Here is a 20,785-nt window from a genome sequence, read left to right as displayed (position 1 = left end):
GCTTGTCCCCGTGAGGGGAGCAAGTGTGGCCATTGCAGCTCAAAGCAGAGTATCCGCCTCAAGACCAGCAGAGGAAGCACTGGAAAGGAGCCTGTGAGCTGGCGACTCTGAGCCTGGGCACTGCCCCGCTCCCTGCTGAACACGGCCTTGGCCTGTGGACCCAGGGCTGATCACATCATCCCAGCCCTGCCCCGGGGTACAGAAGAGACCAGTGCCCTGCACTTCCATTCAAGAAACCGAGACCCCCAGCGGCCCAGGCCTGAGGGGCCGCCTGTGTGTGCCATTAGAGTCCAGCACCTCTTCACCACACCACACCCACCTTGTCTCTGTCCCCGAGAGCTGCCCTCCGAGAACCACAGAGATGGCTCTCGGGACAACCCTCAGCCACCTCTGTCTGTCCAAAGGGAGCCCCAGGATCCTCCCACACTTTTGTTATCTGTGGCCTGTGCTTCTGTGGTGGTCAGTTCTGTGTCCACCTGGCCGAGCCACGACCCAGGCCAACAGTTAAAGGCTAGAGTGGCTGTGGCTGTGAAGGTCTGGGGAAACAGAGGGCCCTCCAGAATGTGGAGAAAGAAAGGAGGGAAGGAAAAAGAAAGACGGTAGACAGACAGACAGACAGCTCTCCCGCTGCCCTGCGTCCCTGGAGCCCTGGGCTAGCACAGCCTCCACCTCAGGCACAATAGCAGGAGGAGACACTTCCAGGGAATCCGGGAGCTGTCCAGCACCTTGTGGGCTGGCCTGTTGGGCCATCCTGGGTCCAGTCACTTTCCCTCACAAGAGAGGTGGTTCTGCCTCAACTGCACCACCCACAGGGCAGGCGGGGTGCTGGGCACGGATGGACCAGGGTCATCGCCGGCAGCTTGAGTGGCAGTGCCCACCCCTCAGCAGATCCAACCTGTCGGGGTCCTGGAGGGCTGGGTGCTCCCCCACATGCTCCACCCGCAAGCCCCTGAGCAGCCCCCTGCCACATGGTCCACCTCACGTGGGCTCGGAGCTCTCTGGCCAGCTTCAGCACTGCCAGAGCCGACCTGAGCCTCACCGGAGTGCTTCCTCCGTGGGTCCTCCTGACCCCAGGACAGGCCTCCCTGCCCCCTCCACCCTGCGCTGGGTACCACCGCTCCAGACCGGAGCTGCAGGCTGGAGACCACGTCCACACCCAGCGTGGCAGCCCCAGCTCCCTGAAGCTGCAGTCTGCCCAAGGCCTGGAGAGTGTCTGCCATCTTGGGGCTCCTCTGATATGCCGAGGTGACCCCCTGAGCCCCCGTGCCCAGCTCCCTGTCCCCAGCAGTCAGCAGAGGAACATCCTCGGCAGCCACCCACGGAGGCCACGGCCCAGGTGACAGAGTGACTACCCTCCAGGGGCTCAGCCCTGGTGGAATCCTGCTCCACAAGGACCCAGCAGGCACCTGAACCCACAGTCCACCCTGCCTAGGCCAGCATCCTGCGCAGGACAGAGAGGCTCCCTGGTCACCTGCCCCACCTCCTCTGTGGGTCAACCACGTGCCTCTTGGAGGAGGCTGGTTCTGACCCTTCCATTCAGCTGGGCCCATGCGTTGCGTGTGACCCGCCATGGCTGAGTCCCTGCCTCCGCGGAGGCTTCCCGCCTCAAAGGGGGCTTCCCGCCAAGCCAGAGTCAGCAATTATCCTCTAGACAGAGAAGGGAGACCCAGAGGCGTCCTGACAGAGAGCCACGGGAGCCATGAGAAGGGGGCCGAGGAGGGGAGACCCTGAAGTACGGGGTGAGGGAGCCTCCTGGGGAGGCTCAGCGGAGCCTGGGTGTGGGAGAGCCACGGACGTGCACGGGCAGGGAAGGAGCCCAAACAGCTCGGAGGTGGGAGCTCAGGGAGGCGAGGACAGAGGCCTGGGCACAGAGGTGGGAAGAAGGGCACAGCCCCGGGACTCGCAGGCCGGATGAGTAGTTGGGGTTTCCTGGTGAAGCCCTAAGCAGAGCTTCCTGCAGACCACACCTGCAGGTGACCACTGTGGCCCCGGGTGTGAGGAGCCGTGAGGGAGGCCTGGGAGGGGACAGTATAGGAGGCCCCACAGGGAGGGGGCTGGGAGGTAGGTGGCCGGCCAAGAGGTTAGACCCTCTGTCCCTGGTCCAGATGTCAAGGTGAGGTCACCAGCCACAGGGACAGGGCAGGGAACGAGCAGACGGCTCCCCTAGAATTAAGCCGGAGACCCCAGATGTAGCTTGAGGGCTGTAGAGAGAGGATCTGACTCCGGGCAGGGGAGGGTCTGGTGTCCTAGAGCTCTGTCCACCTGAGCTGCGAGGAGACCTGGCCCTCAGCTTCGATGCGGCAGAACAGACGGAAGGGACCAGAGGAAGGCCGAGCCTCCTTGAGGGGACGGGCACCTCCTGACGGGGACCTGGCTGTCCAGGGGGAGGCCTCTGGGCAGGTGATCCACCGGCCAGTGGAGGCAGAGACAGGCAGAGGTGGGAGGTCAGGCTGGACTTTCTCAGGGACAGAAAGCAAGGCCAGAACCGGGGGCCTCCGACTCACGGTGGGGGTTACACACAGGGTGGAGGGGCTTCAGGCTGTGGCATCTCGGAGTGTCCAGGAAAGGGGGCAGCACACGGGGAGGGAGGGTGCTTCTGCAAGGCCCAGAGAGGTCTGCAGGGCGGCCAGGGCAGGATCTAGCGGGATGGGGGTGCTTGGAGACAAGGGCACTCTCAATGATATAAGGGTCCATTGACCCCCAAGACCAGCACCCGGACCTGGGCCACCACCTGGCTCCACACTTGACCCCACTGTCCACACAGGGACGCCAGGCACTTCCCTCCTCTGGGTTTCTCCTCAGGTCAGAGCAGCAGGGACCGGCCAGTCGCCTGCTTCAGAAATCCGGACGTGTGGGGAGGCCTTTGATAACGAGCACATGTCGGCCAGCCTGGGGCCCCCAGACCCGCCACCTTGGCAGGAGGCCGAGAGGAGAGGCCCTGCTACAGGCGCGGCGACAACGGGCAGCCTTTTAAAGAACAAGAAGAGCCGCGGCCCCTTGTGTTAGTTTCTGCAGATCGCTGCGTCAGAGGCACCAAGCAACAGAGCGTCACCTTGGGCTTGGTTGTACTTGATCAGAGACACAAAATCTAATAAAAGAGTTTGTCAGGGCGACCTCATCTTATTACAGAAAAATCAGCATCCCTGGACCCCACGCCCACCCTGAGAAGGGGTGTGCTTGCCGTGTGTGTTTGTGTGTGTGTGTGTGTGTGTGTGTGTGTGTACATGGTGGCTGCCACTGTCACTAGCTGGGGGCCCGTCCTCACTGCCTGTCCTTGCAGACCCCCCTTTCTGTGCTGTCCTGACTGTAGGATGAGGAAAACAAGCAGAGCGTGGGCCTCACAGGCTCAGGACGAGACCCACCCTCTGCATGGGGTTCAGCAGACACCTCAGCTCAGCCCACGCCCAACCCATGCAGACGGCTGGCTGTCCCCTCCTGTTTCCATGGCCCTGGCCACATCAGGAACACCCATGACAAGGTGCCATTGAGGGAGCTGGGACACCTGGGTGGCTCCTGCGATAGCAAGGAGCCCTACTGCGTCCTGGCCACCGTCCTCCCACCTAGGGACTCAGAACCAGCAGGCTCAGAGCCCAAGTTAAGGCCCCAGCCCATGAGGACACAGACCTCCAAAAGGTCTCCAAAATTAACCCTCTGACACTGTCCCCAAGCCCTTAAGAGCAGAGCTAAGGAAGACGTAGCCCTTACACCCCTCAGACACAGCTCAGAATCGGTCATTTTAAATAAACCCTATCATGGATGGTAATTAACCATGGAAACGTGGAGTGTGAAATGGAAACTATCCTTTTGCCAAGCACACGCTGGTTGGAGGTCTGTTTACTCTCCATCCTCTGGGTGACGTGCGAGGTGTCTCAGGCTTGTTTTCTCTGCTGTCTGCTGATGGGTGCTGAGGCCCAGGAGTGGGGTAACCACCGCGCAGCCCTGTCTTGCAGGACACCAGGTGCCTGCACACTGGGCTCTGCTGGGGCATCTCCTGGCCTCGCTGGCTCGCTGCCAGGAGCTCCAGCTCCCGTCCTCTGGGCTGCTCTGGCTCTGACCTCCGCATCATGTTACCGCCACTCTGCGGGTTTGTGACTTCCAGAGTGTTCATAAGAACTTTAGTGTTCACTGGGCACAGTGGCACACGACTGCAATCCCAGCGCTCAGGAGGATCAAGGTCAAGGTCAAGGCCACCTCAGCCACTTAGTCAGGCCCTAAGCAATTAGTGAGACCCTGTCTTGAAATTTTTAAAAAGGGGGTGTGGGGCTGGAGATGTGGCTCAGCGGTTGGGCACCCCAGGGTTCAATCTCTGGCACAAAAATTTAAAAGTTAGTATTCCCAAAATTACGATTTTGTAAAAACTATCCTTGTGTCCATTTGAATCTTTATTTTTTTGTGGTTGGAGAGTGTAGTTATTTATTGACTCTTAGAAATGTGTGGATGCGTGATGGCCCCAAGTGTGACGCGTTCCGCTCCTTTGTGTGTGCATGCCCTCTGTGTGTCAGGGAGGCTCTGTGTCTGCCCAGGAGGCTACACCTCTGGGACTCGGACTTGTCCGTGGGTCTCCGTACTTGGCCTCTCTCTCTGCCCTTTTAGAAGCTGTGCCTCTGGGTGAGTAGGTGATGGACAGAGCTGTGGATACAGTTGCATCCTATGCTCTTCTCTTGTTTCTGAACCTTGAGTCTGGGTCTTGCCTATGTTTTGTGGACTTCACAATGATGGTGATGTCCCCCCGTGAGGCAGCCTGAGGGGGACATGTGGGCATGACGCATGAACACCCAGGTCCGAATACGGCAGCCTGTTAATGTCAACTTGTAGCTCTTCCAGTTTTAGTTCCCACAAGTCTCCAGCCTCAAGTGCCAGGGCACCTCGGACAGTCTCCCAGAGGTCCTGCCTGGGTCTCTGCCCAGCACCAGGGGACCTCTCTCTGCTGCACAGAAGGTGCACAAGGGGCTGGAGAAGAGACAGAAAGTTCTGGGCTCCATGACAACCCCCCTCTGGTGGAAGTCAGAAGACAAATGTCCCTCCAGAGCCCAAGAAGGAGCACAGGTCAACCAGAGAAGCTCTGCAGATGCAGACGCAGCCTAGGGAGACCCAGCAGGCACCCCATGGTCCCTGTGACCGACAGCTGCAGCAGGAGCCTGAGGGGGAGTGGGGAAAGAGCAGCCAGCTTCCCCGACAGCTTTCCAGAAGGATGGCCCTGCCTCATCCATAGGCAGAGGAGACCGGCAGGGAGGCCCAGCTCCAGGGAGGCCCAGCTCCAGGGAGGCCCAGCTCCCCTTGGAGGGGACCTCACCCACAACCAACCTTCAGCTCCACGGCTCTGTGCGAGGGAGCCTTCAGGGTCCCGAGTTCATGGGGCAAAGGGGGCCTGCGAGGCCATCTGCTTAAGCTGCAAGGACTTGTCACCAGGACCTGCCTCCCCTGGTGTCTTGTGAACAGGACCTGCCTCCCCTGGTGTCTTGGGGGCTATTGGCTTGGGAAGAGCTAGCTCGTGTAGATTGGCCACAAGGCACCAGATTTTACAGCCAGCGCGCCATCGCGGGAGGCCCCAGGACCTCCCTGTGCACCTGAGACTCAGAGGACCAGCGGTTACCTGTGTGAGAATCCACTGCCGACTTCCTCCCCGTGCAACCCGTCTCCACAGCTGAGGAGCATCGTGTTGCTATAGCATGAAACAATCGCTACAGTATCAAACAGGTTTATGTATGGAGGGCTTCCATCTGTCCTTCCATCCAGACGACAACCTTCACAATTCCTCCAAAACTAGAGCCTAGGAGAGCGATCATTCTGGTCTCCTACCCTCTTTCCTGAGTGTCCCCAGAGCTCCATGCTGACATCTGAGTCCAGCCCTGGTCCCCGCAGCCTGCCCTGGAAGCATTGCTTGGAGCCTAGAGCACTGCCGTTCTCTCTCTCTCTGGCTCTGGGGCATCGCCTGAGCTATCCCTGCATCTTGCAAGGGTCTAAGCTAAAATCCACCCCACCCAGCTCCTGCAGCCTCAGGCACTGACTTTCCCAGGAAGCCACAGCCAGCTGGTGACCATCCTGGGTCTGGACACTCAGAGCCCAAACTCACCAGGCCAGCACAGAGAGCCCCCAGGAGGACAGCTGGCTGCTGGGCAGGGCCACACCAGTTGCCCTGTGTCCTGGTCTGCAGGACCCAGGAGTCCTAGGAGGCCTCGTCTCCTACCTGAGGAGTGAGCGCCCGGTGGCTGCTCTAACAGATGGCCACCCGTAGGTGGCTTAAGGGAGCGGATGCTTGTTCTCTTAGAGCAGGAGGCCAGAAGCCAGAGCTCAGGTATGGTGGGGGCGGGGGGCTGTGCCTCATGAGCCTCCTGCAGCTCCTGGTGCATCGACAGTCCTGGGCTACTCCAAACCACCTTATCTCTGCCTCCCTCTTCCCTGGGCCTGGGTCCCTGTCCTCTCTCTACAGGACACCACTCAGGGGGCCCTGGGTCCCATCTCCTCTTCTCACAGGACATTGTTCAAGGTGTTCACAGCCCATCCCGATCTGGAATTACTTCATCTAAAAACTGCATGTACAAAGTCCCTGTTTCCAAAGGCTACCGGCTGGGTCCAGGTGGCCAGAATTGAGGGACACCCTAGAACCCACTGCAGGAGTTAAGAACAGGGGAGAGTTGAATCTGGGCTCGGGTCTGGAGACCACTCCTGCACTTTGTACCCTCGGGTCTCTTGCTGGTGACCCCACTCCTCAGCCTCGCTGAGCCTTCCTTCTGTCACCCTGAAAAATTAAGGCTGAACTTGTTTTATGGAGCTGAGAGGATTGAGTGTGTGGGCGTGGTGTTTAGGAAAGCAGAGGAGAGGGTGGATGAGGGCGAAGAGTGAGTGAGTGGGTGAGTGAGTGAGTGAACGACTGAATGAGTGAATGAATGGGTGAGTGGGTGAATGAATCAGTGAGTGAGTGAGTGAGTGAATTGGTGAGTGAATGAGTGAGTGGGTGAGTGAGTAAATGGGTGAGAGAGTGAGTGGATGGGTGAGTAAATGAGTGAGTGGATGGGTGAGTGAGTGAGTGAGTGAGTGAGTGAGTGGGTGAGTAAATGAGTGAGTGGATGGGTGAGTGAGTGAGTGAGTGAGTGAGTGGGTGAGTGAGTGAGTGAGTGAATGGGTGAGTGAGTGAGTGAATGGGTGAGTGAGTGAGTGAGTGGATGGGTGAGTGAATGGGTGAGTGAGTGAGTGAGTGAATGGGAGAGTGAGTGAGTGGATGGGTGAGTAAGTGAGTGAGTGAGTGAGTGAGTGAATGAATGGGTGAGTGAGTGAGTGAATGAGTGAGTGAGTGAATGAGTGAGTGAGTGAGTGAATGAGTGAGTGAGTGAGTGAGTGAGTGGATGGTTGAGTGAGTGAGTGAGTGGGTGAGTGAGTGAGTGAGTGGGTGAGTGAGTGAGTGAGTGAATGGGTGAGTGGGTGAGTGAGTGAGTGAGTGAATGGGTGAGTGAGTGAGTGAGTGGATGGTTGAGTGAGTGAGTGAGTGAGTGGATGGTTGAGTGAGTGAGTGAGTGGGTGAGTGAGTGAGTGAGTGAGTGAGTGGGTGAGTGAGTGAGTGAGTGAGTGAGTGGGTGGGTGAGTGAGTGAGTGAGTGAATGGGTGAGTGAGTGAGTGAGTGAATGGGTGAGTGAGTGAGTGAGTGAATGGGTGAGTGAATGGGTGAGTGAGTGAGTGGGTGAGTGAGTGAGTGAATGGGTGAGTGAGTGAGTGGGTGAGTGAGTGAGTGAGTGAGTGGGTGAGTGAGTGAGTGAGTGGGTGAGTGAGTGAGTGAGTGAGTGAATGGGTGAGTGAGTGAGTGAGTGGATGGGTGAGTGAGTGAATGGGTGGGTGAGTGAGTGAGTGAGTGAGTGAATGGGTGAGTGAGTGAGTGGATGGGTGAGTGAGTGAATGGGTGAGTGAGTGAGTGGGTGAGTGAGTGAGTGAGTGAGTGAGTGGGTGAGTGAGTGAGTGAGTGAATGGGTGGGTGAGTGAGTGAGAGTGAATGGGTGAGTGAGTGAGTGAATGGGTGAGTGAGTGAGTGAGTGGATGGGTGAGTGAGTGAATGGGTGGGTGAGTGAGTGAGAGTGAATGGGTGAGACAGTGAGTAAGTGAGTGGGTGAGTGAGAGACTGCAGGAGCCTCCCACGTGCATGGCGCAGGTGGGGACCTCTGGAACTGATGGCACCACCTGTCCCAGTGCAGCCCCTGGCTTAGGCATTCAGGGTCCCTGCTGTCCCTGGGGAGGTGGCAGAGGCTCGTCCCTGGACCTGGTGAGCAGTGTGATCTTCAAAGTGGGGTGATGTTTGGGCAAACTCCACCTCTGTCCCCTTCGTCCCTGCTGTGCTGCAGATGGCTCGGAGTGGGCGGGGAGAAGGGCTTCTATTTTCCTGGCCAATAGAGTTTATTTTTGCTCTAGTGAATGACACATGAGCGTCTGAACAAACTGCAGTGTCTCCTCCGGGAATCACTTTGCCCCTCGCCCTGCCCTTCCTGGCTGGCTGGGGCGGCACCCTCCTCCCAGCACCCTCTGCCATTCATCCTGCGGAGGCAGATGGAGTACAAACGGGGGCCTGGGGGGCCTGTGAGCTCGAGAGCACTTAGCGAGGAACTGGCTTTGCAGCCATAAATCGCAGGAGAGCTCGGGACCACCCAAGCTGCTCTGTAAATAAAAACACTAAGTGGTTTTCCAAGTGTTTGATTTTTCAGCTGAGGTCTATTCCCCTACTAAATTTTCGTAAAGGCCCATTTATTCATCTTTGGAGGAAAATATATTTAGCAGTGTCCACTTGGTAGCGAGGGCTTGAGCCTGAACCAGGGAGAGCCGCACAGCTGACCCACAGCAGGCCATGCTCCCAGCCTCGAGGCCGGTTTCCCCACCCAAAGAACAGGAGCAGAACGGCCGCCTTCCACAGGACTCCTTTCCCCGTGGAAACACGGACACGGGGCCAGCAGGACACACATCGGCACCCGGGACGTGATGCTGACTTCTATGAGAAGTCGACTCGGCAGTAACGTGGACGCATCCTGGACCACAGCCAGAGGAGCCCCAGGACTGGGCTTAGCAGCAGCACAGTGACCAGGGCTGTGTGCTGACCCAGGGCAAGGTGGCCATTCTGAAAGACAAAGGAGCTCCTTCACACCCAGACAGGGCACCTGGCCAGGAACACCTTGTGTGGTACTGGGTCTTGATGGTCCTGTCCCATCCCACTCCGCTGACCACACACCTGCCGAGGGACTGCAGGCCCCTCCTCCGGCCGAACCACACCTGAGTGGCTCCCTCCCTGACTTGCTGTAGCCAGCCCCCGTGGCCACCCCACAGTGGACACCCAAGCCCAGTCCATGCTGGGCTCTGACACACACAAGCTCGCACTCTCTCTGCCTCTTCCCTTGTCGGAGAAGGGACTGAGACAGAGCCTGGCCCTGGGGTCCCCTCAAGACTCAGCAGCGCCCTCGGGGACTACCATTGCCCCCATCAGGGACACACAACTCCCTCCTGCTCAGGGTCCTGTGTTCTGGAAATTCCTGGGTCACAGAAATGGAGCCCGAACCTCCTGCCCCAGGGTTTCTCTTCTGGTTCTGGAACCCAGTGATTCAAGAGCCGGAGTGGGAACCCCAGAGTCGCTCTGTGTTCAGGACGTGGTGCTGGGGGTCAGACCCAGGCCTGCATGCTGGGCAATGCTCTGCGCTGAGCTACCGCAGCCCTGGGGCTGGTTCTTCAACCAACGTGTCATCTGTATTTCCTTCCAGTACTGCTCTGTTGTTCCATGGCAGACTGGGACCTCGTTGATCTGCTCCTGGGGCTCCGTTTGTCCTTTGACGAGGCCGGGGAGGTGCAGTGGGATTGTTTGGCCTTGCCTGACCTGGCCACACACAATTGGTCACCACGTCACCGTCTTTGACAGGGACCTTGGGTGAGAGATCTGGGCTGCTGGGATGGCTTTAGAACATCAGCGCTATGATCCACGTTTGAGCTCCGAGCCCCTCGGCCGCACTTCGTTGTTGTTATTATTATCAAATTATTTTAACCACGATTAGTTATAAGTTCTCCCAAGCAGAAAGGCCACCTGGAGTATGCAGCAAAGGCAGAGAGGACAGAGGCTGTCCCTGCCTCACCTTCCCCACTCGACGCCCTGGGAAGGCAGGTAGAGCTCCCTGTGGACACGCCAGGCAAGCTAGCTGGGGTCCGAAGGACCTTCCCTGGGGACAGAGCTCAGCTCTCAAGGCCAGCATGACTCCCTGCCTGCTCAGCTCACCCTCCCTCCCGGAGGGCCCCGTGAAGCCAGGAGGATGCTGGGCATCGTACACAGGCTCAGGGCCAGCCCAGAGCCCAGGGCCGCCTCCCTCCAGCCCCGCACAGGCCAAGTTTGGATCCAGGTGTGATGCTGCCCGCCGGTGGCACTGCCCCTTTTCCTCCTGAAGACAGCACTAAAGCTCCTCCTCAGCATCAGAACTTACTGGGCCACGTCTCCCAGATGACTCTTTAGCAAGACAGCCTGCCTGTTCCCCTTCTATTAACACCTCTCGGGCCACCCTGCTGGGTGACAACAGTGCTGTCCTTCAAAGCATCCAGCTGCCTGCCAAGCCCGCGACGCCACACAGCAAACACCCCTGCTACAGGGAGGGAGAGCCATCCCCCACCACAGGACCAGGTGCCCCAGGGCCTTCCCCCTGCTGCCCCTCCCATGCCATCCACTCCCCCCAGCCATGCCCTCCCCCCGATATCCCCTCCTTTTGCCCTCCCCCATAATGCCCTGCCCTCCCCCCAGGCCCTCCTCCACCATCCCCCACCCAAGCCACACCCTCCCCCTTGGTAGCCCCTCCCTGAGGGAGCCTAGCCTGACATGGCCTCTCCAGAAGTGACCCTGGGAGCCGTATTTGGAGCCCCCATGCACTGTCCTTGGGCCCCTCTTGGATCCTCGACCGCCATCCCTCGGGACCCTAGTCTTGTGATGAGACCCCTGTGGCTCGGAGGAAGTCCACGGAGGACCAGGTGGCAGGCTGAGTACAGGGGCCACACACCCCCGCGGCTGCAGTGGAGCCGCTGAGCTGGGCCAAGGGGCCCCGGGGAGACCAGAGGGCGCAGTGTCCAAGGCCGGGCAGCCGGCGTGCCTCTGCCAAATTCAATTTATGAAAGAAGACGCTCTCCGTGCACTGGGGGCTTCTGTGGCCCACTCTCCAGGTGCACAGCCTCTGGCTGTCACTGGGAATGAGCTGTCAGAAGTATTTAAGTGAGATCTCCCAGCCTGGCGGAGGAGGCCCAAGGCCACTGTACAAACCACAGGTGTCCTCCAGCACGGACAGCCCTGCCCCCCACCCAGGGCTCACGCATCATGACCAGAGGCAGAGACCCACAGCCAAAGACCCTCTGCTGCCCACCAGGCCGTCCTGTCCCTGCCTCCTGCCCGGGACCCTGGGTGCCTTCCGCTGTGCTGTCCCCGCACCTCCCTGCCCTGGCCCTGACATGCCACCTCACCTCCAGACCGACTCAAGCCCAGCCTCACCAGGAGCCTTCTCCACCCATCCCCTGTCACCTCCTGTCCCCCTCGGAGTCCTTGCCCCAGCACCACCCTTGCTAGGGTGTCCCCTACAGAGCTGGGATGCAGACACAGGGCAGGGTCGGCCTAAGGGCCCGATTCCTTGGGGGTGAGGTCGAGGGAGCAGAGGCCAGGCCAGCAGGAGCCCACCGTGGTCGGTTGGCATGGGAGGCAAACCCGAGGGCCTGGGCAGCACCCACCCCAGGCCCAGCCCCTTCCCTGACCTTGACCCCCAGGGGCCTCTGGGAGGGAGAGTGGGTCAGAATGCTGAGATGGGCACCAGGGCCCTCGGGTGTGTGGGAGCTGTGGGGAGGGACTCCTGGTGCTCCTCTACCTCAGGGGGCAGAGGGGACGCGTGGAGGGAGAGTGTCCCAGGGGCCGAGGCTAATCAGGAACCCCGCCTCCCCAAGGGACCGCCGCTGGCCTGAGGAAGCAGACATCTGCGCGTGCGCCACCACGGAGGCCCCGGCAGGAGCGCCCACCCGAGAGCTGAGTGCAGCCCAGGCAGCAGCCAGCTGTAGACAGGACCCCTGTCCAGGCTGGGCCACGTCTGGGCCAGCAGAGCGGGACACTAGCCTGCCGCCATGGCCTTCTGCTTCTCCAGCCCGGCTGCCAGCCCTGGGAGACACCAGCAGAGGACCTCCTGACCTGTGGGGAAAGAATCCTGAACCCACCACCGCTGGTCTCCTCGGCAGTGTTTATTCCTCCCTCCTCATCTGGGAGGGGCCACAAGTTTCTGGGAAGTGACCCTAAGCAACAGACCAGTTCCCCCACCCCGAGACCCTTGCCATAATAAAGCTTCTCTTCTTGTCAGAAAGATTTTCCGAAGGGTGTCCACAGGAGAGCAGAAGCTTCCTGCAGAGGGCTTTGTGGATGGTAGCTCTCTCTCTTGTAAGCCCCACTGCCACGAAACCACCCCCTGAGGATGAGTCGAAAGCAATTTCCAGGCTCAAGGTCCAAAGGTGTCTGGGCGTGAGCCCCTCTGCACCGCGGCAGTCTAAGTAAACCCGCGTCCTGCGACTTCCTCCGGTGTCTAGCCTCATGTGTCCTGCGTCTCAAGGACATCACAAGGTCATCACGGGCAGCGCCTCCTCCTGTGCGACACAGGCTTCAATGCAGTCTGTAGGATTCCTGTGGCTTGGCCAGCTTCGAAGCTCAGAGTTGAAGGCCCCACATCCTGCCTCCTGGCCATGCAGCCTGGTGACGATGGCATCTGCCCAGCCCCTTCAGAGAGTGTCACAGGGTTGGCTGGTTTTGAGTCCCTGTCCTGCAGGACTATTTGGGTGGCCTTGGAGGTGTCTTCTGAGGTCAAACTGTGCAGGCCCGGGAGACAAGGAGGGTGAAGATGTGGGTCCAGGAGCTGCCTGGGGGTGTAGGGGACAGGCAGCCTGGGGACCTGCCCCGGGGCCCTCCTGTCCAGGACCAGTGTCAAGCCTGTGTGTGCCTCCTGCCAGCGGGTCATTTCATGGTTTTATACACTGCTGATGGTTTTGGCTTCTGTAATAAGAAAGCTCAGGGGGCGGTTCCCGGGGCTCTTGCCAGGCCCTCAGCAGCTCAGCTCTTGGCTGCTGTGGTCCAAGTACGTGGGGTTGAAGGGCGGCTGGGCCTCCATGCAGAACGCTGAGCACGGCCCCAGGATGACACGGAACGCTGGCCTCGTGGCAGAAGTGGGGAGAGCACCGGCAGGGCCAAGTCCAGGTCAGCACATATCCTCCTCTCCATGTCCCTCCTAGAACTGGGACTCCGAGCAGAGGTGGGCCTCTGATCCCCGGGCGCCCATGACATGTCACTCCTGGTGCTTCCCCAGCACTGCATCGTGACTGTTGGCGACTCCCCAGCAGCTCAAAAGCATCCCCAAATGCACCTGGAGAAAGTCCAGGGGTCCAATCAGAGGCCAGGGCTCAGCTGTGTCGCCCAGGCCACCTGGGAAGTAGGGCTGGGTGCCCCTTTGTACAGGCAGCTCCCCTGAGACCCATTTCAAAACCAGAAAGCAGGGCTCACTCCCTGACAGAGGGAGAGACGAATGCCCCCTCCAGTTTTGCTGAGCAGCTATTTGGTCCCCTTCCAAAGCGGTGCTCTAGCCAGAAAAATAGAACAAGAGCCACTGTGGGGGGAGGCACCGGCCTGCCCACGCTGCCCAGACCACTTGATTGTAATCCTCCTTTAAACCTCCAAGAAAGCCCGACTGTTTCCCTCGTTTCACAGTCAAAGCAACAAGCCCGAGATGGAGGAGTGGCCCGTCAGACCCCACTGGAGTGACTAAGGCCTGGGCTGCTGGTGCCAAAGGTCCAGCCGTGGCCGCCCTCTTTCCGATAAACAGGCAGTTTTTTTTTTTTAATTTCATCCTATTTACTAAAATCACACTTTAGATCATTTTTAAAACAGAGAAGTGAAGAAACCTAAATCCAGACCCACGCCCCCTCCCCCGGCCTCACCAGCCCTGAGGATGCAGCTGGGGGCGTAGCACCCCCCCTCTGCTCCCGCGACCTTCCCCCTGCTCCCGCCACCTTCCCTCTGCTCCTGCGACCTTCCCCCTGCTCCCGCCACCTTCCCTCCAGTTGCTTCCCCCTCTGGGGGCTCCGGGGGGCTCTTCTTCCTCCCCACAGCACACTGGGCTAGGACACAAGCTAAAAACCTCACGTTACTTGAGGACCCCTCAAAAGACCCTGTCTCCACACTCAGCCACATTCTGGGCCTGAGAGAAGATGTCTTGTTGCCCTGAGTTGCCCTCGTTTCTTGACCATCCCTCTCCGTCCTGCCTGCCTAATCCTAGACCTTTGAGACAGATGTCCAGAGGAGGGTGGTGCAGGGTGGGGACATGAACTTGCTCTCTTTCCCTGTGCCCTCCGTAGCAGGTGGCTTTCATCTTCAAGGTTGCAAGATGGCTGCATAGTCCCAGGCATGGCGTGCACATCCCAGCAGGAGGAAGGCAGAGAGGCGAAAGCCACCTCTAGTTGACGATTTCCTTTTGCTTTTGAAGGGACGTCTTCTGTAGGGACTTCTGCCTACACCTGTTTGGCCAGGATGAGAGCCCCGCTCCTTCCTGGCTAGCTGCAGAGAGGGCTGGGTGGTACCTGTTTCCAGGGTGCTTCCCTGATCACAGAGGACAGCGAGGGGCCTCTGAGACGCGCCCTGGGTCCCCGCATCTGGGAGTGTTTCTGGGGGACACAATCACGTGATACGATATTAAACGAGAGCATCCCATTGGGCCGCCCTCAGCTGCGGGTGGCTGGGACAGTGCCCATGCCAGTGCGTCCTCTCCTCTCCATCATGCTCCGAGCCTCATCTACTGAGTGAAAACCCCCTTCTGCAGGGGTGGGCTTGTCCCTTGGCCACTGCCCCTCCTGTTTTATAGGTCCCCAGACTCTTCCTGGGTACTTGGCTTCCTTCTGTTGAAGGGGGCTTGCTGTGGTGAGCTGGGCTCCTGGCAGGGGGCGTGGTCTCCGTGTGGCCCCTCCCCTCCCCTCCCCTCCAACACCCGCCCTGCCCTGTGCCTGGACCTCATCTCCCAAGCCTACACAGGGTGCCTGAGGCATCTGCTGCTGTTCTCCCTCTTTGAGGTCCTTTCCCCAAGCCTCACAGGAAGAGGCGGGAAGACTGAGCAGAAGGGACTCCTTGGCTGGAGGAACAAGGACCTTGGGGCTCACAGAGTGGACGCCTTCTTCCTTCTAAACAGGGACTGACCCGCTGCTGAGGCACTTGCTTGGAGGAGCCCTGCCTGCCCACCACGGCTAAGAGCCCACCGTCAGCTCCCGGTGACCTGGGCACCCGTCCTGAATGGAAGGCCAGGTGATGGGTGGAAACAGGGGAGGGAGGGAAGATGGACAGACAGATGATGGACGGATGGAGAGACGGATGGATGAATGGATGGTGGATAGATGGACAGGCGGACGAACAGAGAGATGATGGATGGATAATGGATGGGTGGATGGGTGGATGGAAGGACAGATGGAAGCCCTCCATACATAAACCTGTTTGATACTGTAGCGATTGTTTCATGCTATAGCAACACGATGCTCCTCAGCCGTGGAGACGGGTTGCACGGGGAGGAAGTCGGCAGTGGATTCTCACACAGGTAACCGCTGGTCCTCTGAGTCTCAGGTGCACAGGGAGGTCCTGGGGCCTCCCGCGATGGCGCGCTGGCTGTAAAATCTGATGCCTTGTGGTCAGTCTACACGAGCTAGCTCTTCCCAAGCCAATGGCTGTTCACAAGGCACCAGGGAAGGCAGGTCCTGGTGACAAGTCCTTGCAGCTTAAGCACATAGCCTCACAAGCCCCCTTTGCCCATGAACTCGGGACCCTGAAGGCTCCCTCGCACAGAGCCATGGAGTTGAAGGTTGGCTGGGGGTGGGACCCCTCCAGGGGCCCAGGGGTGGAGGCTCAGCGTCCAGGTGCAGGAAGCACAGCGATGCAGGATGAGGCTCCTGGCCGAGGCCCCCATGGCCTGCAGGGCAGAGGTGGCTCTCGTCGCCGCCTGCACTTCCTCTGCCTTCCTGGAAGCTCCCGCCTGATGGCACCTGGGGGGAAAAGACTTCATTACAGCAAATAAATCAGACGTGAATACCACTCGGACTTCCAACAGTAGCTGCTCCGCATGCTAAGGAGCCTGCGAGGCAGCAGGTCTCCCACCTCCAAGCAGAGCACGTGAGGGCTGGCGGTGCCCAGCAGGCACGTCCACACCTCCTGCCCGCCGCTGTCCTCTCCAAGTAGCCCTCCGCCCACAGGACAGACTGGCAAGACAGAGGACTCCATGTGTGACCCTGGTTTTCCTGTGGCCTGTGTTGCTCCAAACAACGCTGCATCTACACCGAGGAGATGGCCTCTGCCCGCTGGTGGGAAGGGCTGAGGGGACAGCTGCTCCTGGCTTGGCATGGAGCAGGGTTTGCTGTGGGAATGAGGCCTGTATCCTGCCTGGGGCCTTGTCCCCAGAGGGACCTCAGGTTGTGTGCACTGAGCTGGACGGACAGCGTTGCCTGGGCCTGCCCTACACGCCTGTTTACAGTGGTGACCCCTGAAACACAGTCTCCTGGGTGGCCCACACCCTCATCACTGGTGGAGACCCATTCCTGCCCCTCTCTGACCCCATGGCCTCCTACCCTCTCCACGTGGACCTTTGGAGCCCACTGGATCTTGCCCTCTTGCTGTGGTTGGAGGCCTCGGGCCTCCACATGCCCAGGCCGGTGTGAGCCTGTGGGAAGATAAGAGGCCCCCTGCAGGAGAGGCAGGTAAGAGAGGCCGCGCTAGACCTCCCACCACTAGCCAACCTGCCTGGAGGCCACAGACACGTCAGCTGGGCAGGGACCAGAGGGCCCTCCACGGCCAGCCACAGAACCAGGAGAGGTCACCAGGGTTGTGTGTGTAGTTTGGAGCTGCTGCATGTCTGGGTACCGTGTTGGGCAGCTGAAGTGAACCCATGTGGCCTGGACACCACGGTGGAGGTCAAGGGGGCCAGTGAGCCCAGCGCAGAGCAGAGGCCAAGGCGGTGGGCAGGAAGGTGGCCCCTCTTAAGAGTTTGCACAGGTGGGTGTGGAGAGGCAGCCACTTCTCATCCTCCCTCCCCTCCTGACGCACACAGGCCATCTCTTGGTGCTGAGAGGGGCCAGGGGACCCTGGGGGGCCCACCCCATAGCAGATCTAGAAAGCCCCCTCCTCTGGGACAGTGCTGCCAGTGGCCCGTCCTGCTGCACCCTGGATGCAGGAGCCTGGCTCAGCGCAGTCCTTGCCCCTCTGCCAAGAGCTCTCCTTCCAACTGATGGTGCCCTCCCTCACCAAACCACACAGGTCCTGCTGCCCAGGGCACATGCAGGAGAGCCAGGCCTCCCCTTGGACAGAGCAACAGTGGGGGTTGGCAGCTTCTGACACAAACTCAGCTCACCCTCCTTCCTCCTTGTTTTAAGGTCAGAGAAAAATGGCTTCTCGGTTCTGCGTTGAACACACCACTGACCTTGGTGCAAAATTAGCAGGTATTTTCTTCCTTATTGAAGCTGTCACAATAGGGATTGGCCCCAGGTCCTCCTGGGCATTGCTCCATATCCTTGTCCCAAGTCCTCCAGGATGCCATAGGAGGTGCCGTCTCTGGAAATGTGCTGGGATCCCAAATGCCCAGGCAGCTCTGTGCGCACACACCTGGGATGCGCTGGAGCGGGAAATGGGCTGACCCGAGGTGTGGTGGAGGACTCTCCTTTGCCTGAGTCCTTGGCCGTATGGCCAAGTGTTTAAACACATGAATTCCATCCAGAATTCTAGAGCCCAAATCCCAGATCAACAACTTACTCTATAGGATCTTAGGCAAATCCCTGCCCTCCCTGAGTCTCAGCTTCCTGACTGTAAAACAGGATGACGGTCCCAGTCACCAGCCCTCCAGATCCCAGCGAGAGCTAATGAGTGGTACATATGGCGCCCTGTATGCTTAGCACATGACAGCAATTGCCCCTGGCAGTTCAGAGGCGCAGGAAGGGGCGGGCGAGGAGCTGGAGCCGCGCAGGTGACCACGTCTCCCCGCTAGTTTCAAGTCCCGGGTCTGGTACTCCTCATCCTCAGGAGTCCTTCACTAGCACTCTCAGCCCAAGCTCTACAGATGAACAGCAGCAGGAGAGGGGCGCAGAGGCCCGGCACTGACTCCTTTTGGTCTTTATTTAAAGGAGGATGTGGAAATCCGCAGAACCGAACAGCCTAAAGTGAGGCTACTGAGGGGATAGGATTTTTTAAGTAGAGATCAAAGAGGGAGGCGGCTTGCGGTGCCTCCACATCTGTGGCAGCTCTGAGCCACTCTCCAGACTGCCTGGAGCTGCTGTGGGGACGCGTGGCCCATCAGTCCAGCCCACGTGCTTGCTGGGCCATGCAGAAACCGAGCACAGGGCAGCCCACGGGGAGAAGGAAGAGGAGCCCACTGCATTGAGGGCCGTGTCCTGAAGGGGCCCGACCCTGGTGTCACCACACCAACCCTGTGACCAGCTGAGGAGGGCAAGAGCTGTGCCCTCTGCACATAGGAAGCTGGGGCTCAGAAGGACGTGGTGACCCGTTCAAGCTGCACCTTGGACAAGTGCACAGCCCCGACACGAGCTTTTGTGCCCTGACCCTGAGAAGATGGCCTGGGCTCCCAGGAAAGGCACAGACAATTGGGGAACTTTTCACATCCCCAAACCCGGGGTCCCTCATTTTCCCTCTGGCAGAGCGGTGACCGCTGACTGGCCCTGTGCATGGGGAGGACTCAGGAGGCCCTGGCCTGGGGCCACCTGCTTGCCACCAGCTCCTCTGCCTTCACGTCCTCACGTCCCGCTCGGTCCCATCTGTGATGAGGCCTCTGCGTGAGCAAGGTCAGGCTCAGCACCTCTCCAGAGAGCCACGGCAGCCCCTGGCCAGCGCTCCTGGGCCCCTCCTTTGTGAAGGGGGAGCACTGTGTCCTTTCTCCGGTTGGGGAAGCTCAAGGGCGGCAGGCAGGAGAGAAACTAGGGCAGGCTTCTCAGAAATGCAGGAGAGGAAATGCCCTCCCAGGTGATGTGCTTAAGCCATCCCACGGGGAGCACTTTGTTTTTGATGGGCCAGCTGACGTTTCCTTCCAGGAGCCCAAACTGAGAAAACTGGGGCAGGCGCTATTTATCCCAGCCAGAGACTATAGCATCCTGTCCCGCCCTACCCAGCCTCCAGCAGACTACTCGACCGAAATGCAAAAACAGGAGTCGGTGCGAGGCTCCTCCCACGCCGGGCAACAGCGGGCAGGCCGCCTTCCCCTGTGCCAACAGGAGCTGACAAACAGGTCACCAACAGGGCCCAGCTGGTCTGCTTCCCTCCGCTCTCCAGGTACAGGTGCGGTCCCCCCACCAAGAACGCAAGTCCCTGGGGAGTCAGGAGCTGTGTTGAAAGGCCGGGCAGAGGTCGAGGAAATCAGCACTGTTCAACAAAAGCATGAAGCACAGCAGGAAGACTTCAGGCTGTTGAGAAGGTGTTCAAGTATTTCAAATCCATTCTGGATACAAATCTGCACCCTAGTGGGCACAGGGGGCCTGGTGGTACTCCAGGCTGTAGCCCCGCAGCCCACCTAACTTCAGTACCACTGAGGTGGACAGTTTCCCGGGGCTGCTTGGGTGCACTGTGTGGCTCTGCTTTGGGGTGCCAGGTCAGGGCTTGCTGGGAAGCAATGGAGGCCCCTTCACCTCAATATCATGGTTTGGATCCAGAGTGTCCCGGCTATTGAAGGCTTGGTCCTGCTGTAGCAATGTCAAGAGTCGGGGCTGTCGGGAAGTGACGGAATCATGAGAGCTCTGTCTGTATCAGTGGCTGATCCACTGGTGGCTGAATGGACTACTGGGTTGGTGGAGGCCGTAGGGGGGCCTGGTGGGTGGAAGCGGGTCACTGGAGCTCTGCAGTCGGGAGCTATGTCTGTCCCTGTCCCCTTCCTGGGATTGACCTCCCTTTAAAATATCTGCACCCAAGACCTTGTCCGAGGCTCTGCTCCAAAACCAACTTAGAGAGTGAATCTCAGGTGGCTTCTGGAACTGGATTGTCCACCTGATGGAGCCCTAGGTGACACTGCTCCCTAAGCCACCCTGCTAAAGTTGGCATGTCAGGGGGCGGCAGGGGGTGGTGACCCTCTGAGCAGCATCAGGGCTCCAAGTCTCCCACCGAGAGTGTGTGTGGCAAGGTGCTGGCAGGCAGTGGACACAAGCCTCAGCCTAGGCAGTGACTGGCACTAGAGCAGGCAGCATGGTGACCGCAGGGCCAGGAGAGCGGCTGCCCGTGAACAGCCTCAGACTCCACAGAGAGAATGGAAGCCGGGCCCACAGATTCAAGTTCCAGGTAGCTGTCAAAGTCGGGACACCTCCGCGGCACCATTTAAAGTGACCCCTGTGTCTCGCAGCCAGAGGACAGATGGTGCTGAAATCAGGCCCATAATTAAATCGAAGAGTGAAGAAAACATAAAAGAGACTGAATGAATGGCTCAGGGGTTGGGGGGCACTGAGGAAGGAGCAGGTCCCGTGTCCAGGCCTGGAGGCGAATGTGGCTCAGAATCCTAGGCTGTGCAGCGCCAGCTGTGAGAAGTGCCATATTCCCTTCCCAGAGGAAAGAGCCCCGGGAGGGGCTGAAAGGCAAGGCTTCGGCGGATGGCATCCTTCTCCTTGGGGTCCCCTGTCCTCCCATTACCTCCAGGCCCATAGCGAGTGTCGGCTATCAGCACAGCCCGGTCAGGTGGTGAGCGACACAGGGGAGCCGGAGGGCAGGGCTGCGGAGCTGCGGCTGTGTGGGGCAGCTGCGGATCCCAGCCGAGGTGGACTG

This window comes from Ictidomys tridecemlineatus, chromosome 12 (assembly GCF_052094955.1).
Source record: "Ictidomys tridecemlineatus isolate mIctTri1 chromosome 12, mIctTri1.hap1, whole genome shotgun sequence".
Taxonomy (NCBI): Eukaryota; Metazoa; Chordata; class Mammalia; order Rodentia; family Sciuridae; genus Ictidomys; species Ictidomys tridecemlineatus.
The sequence above is the reverse complement of the archived record's forward strand: the minus strand, read 5'-3'. Positions refer to the sequence as shown.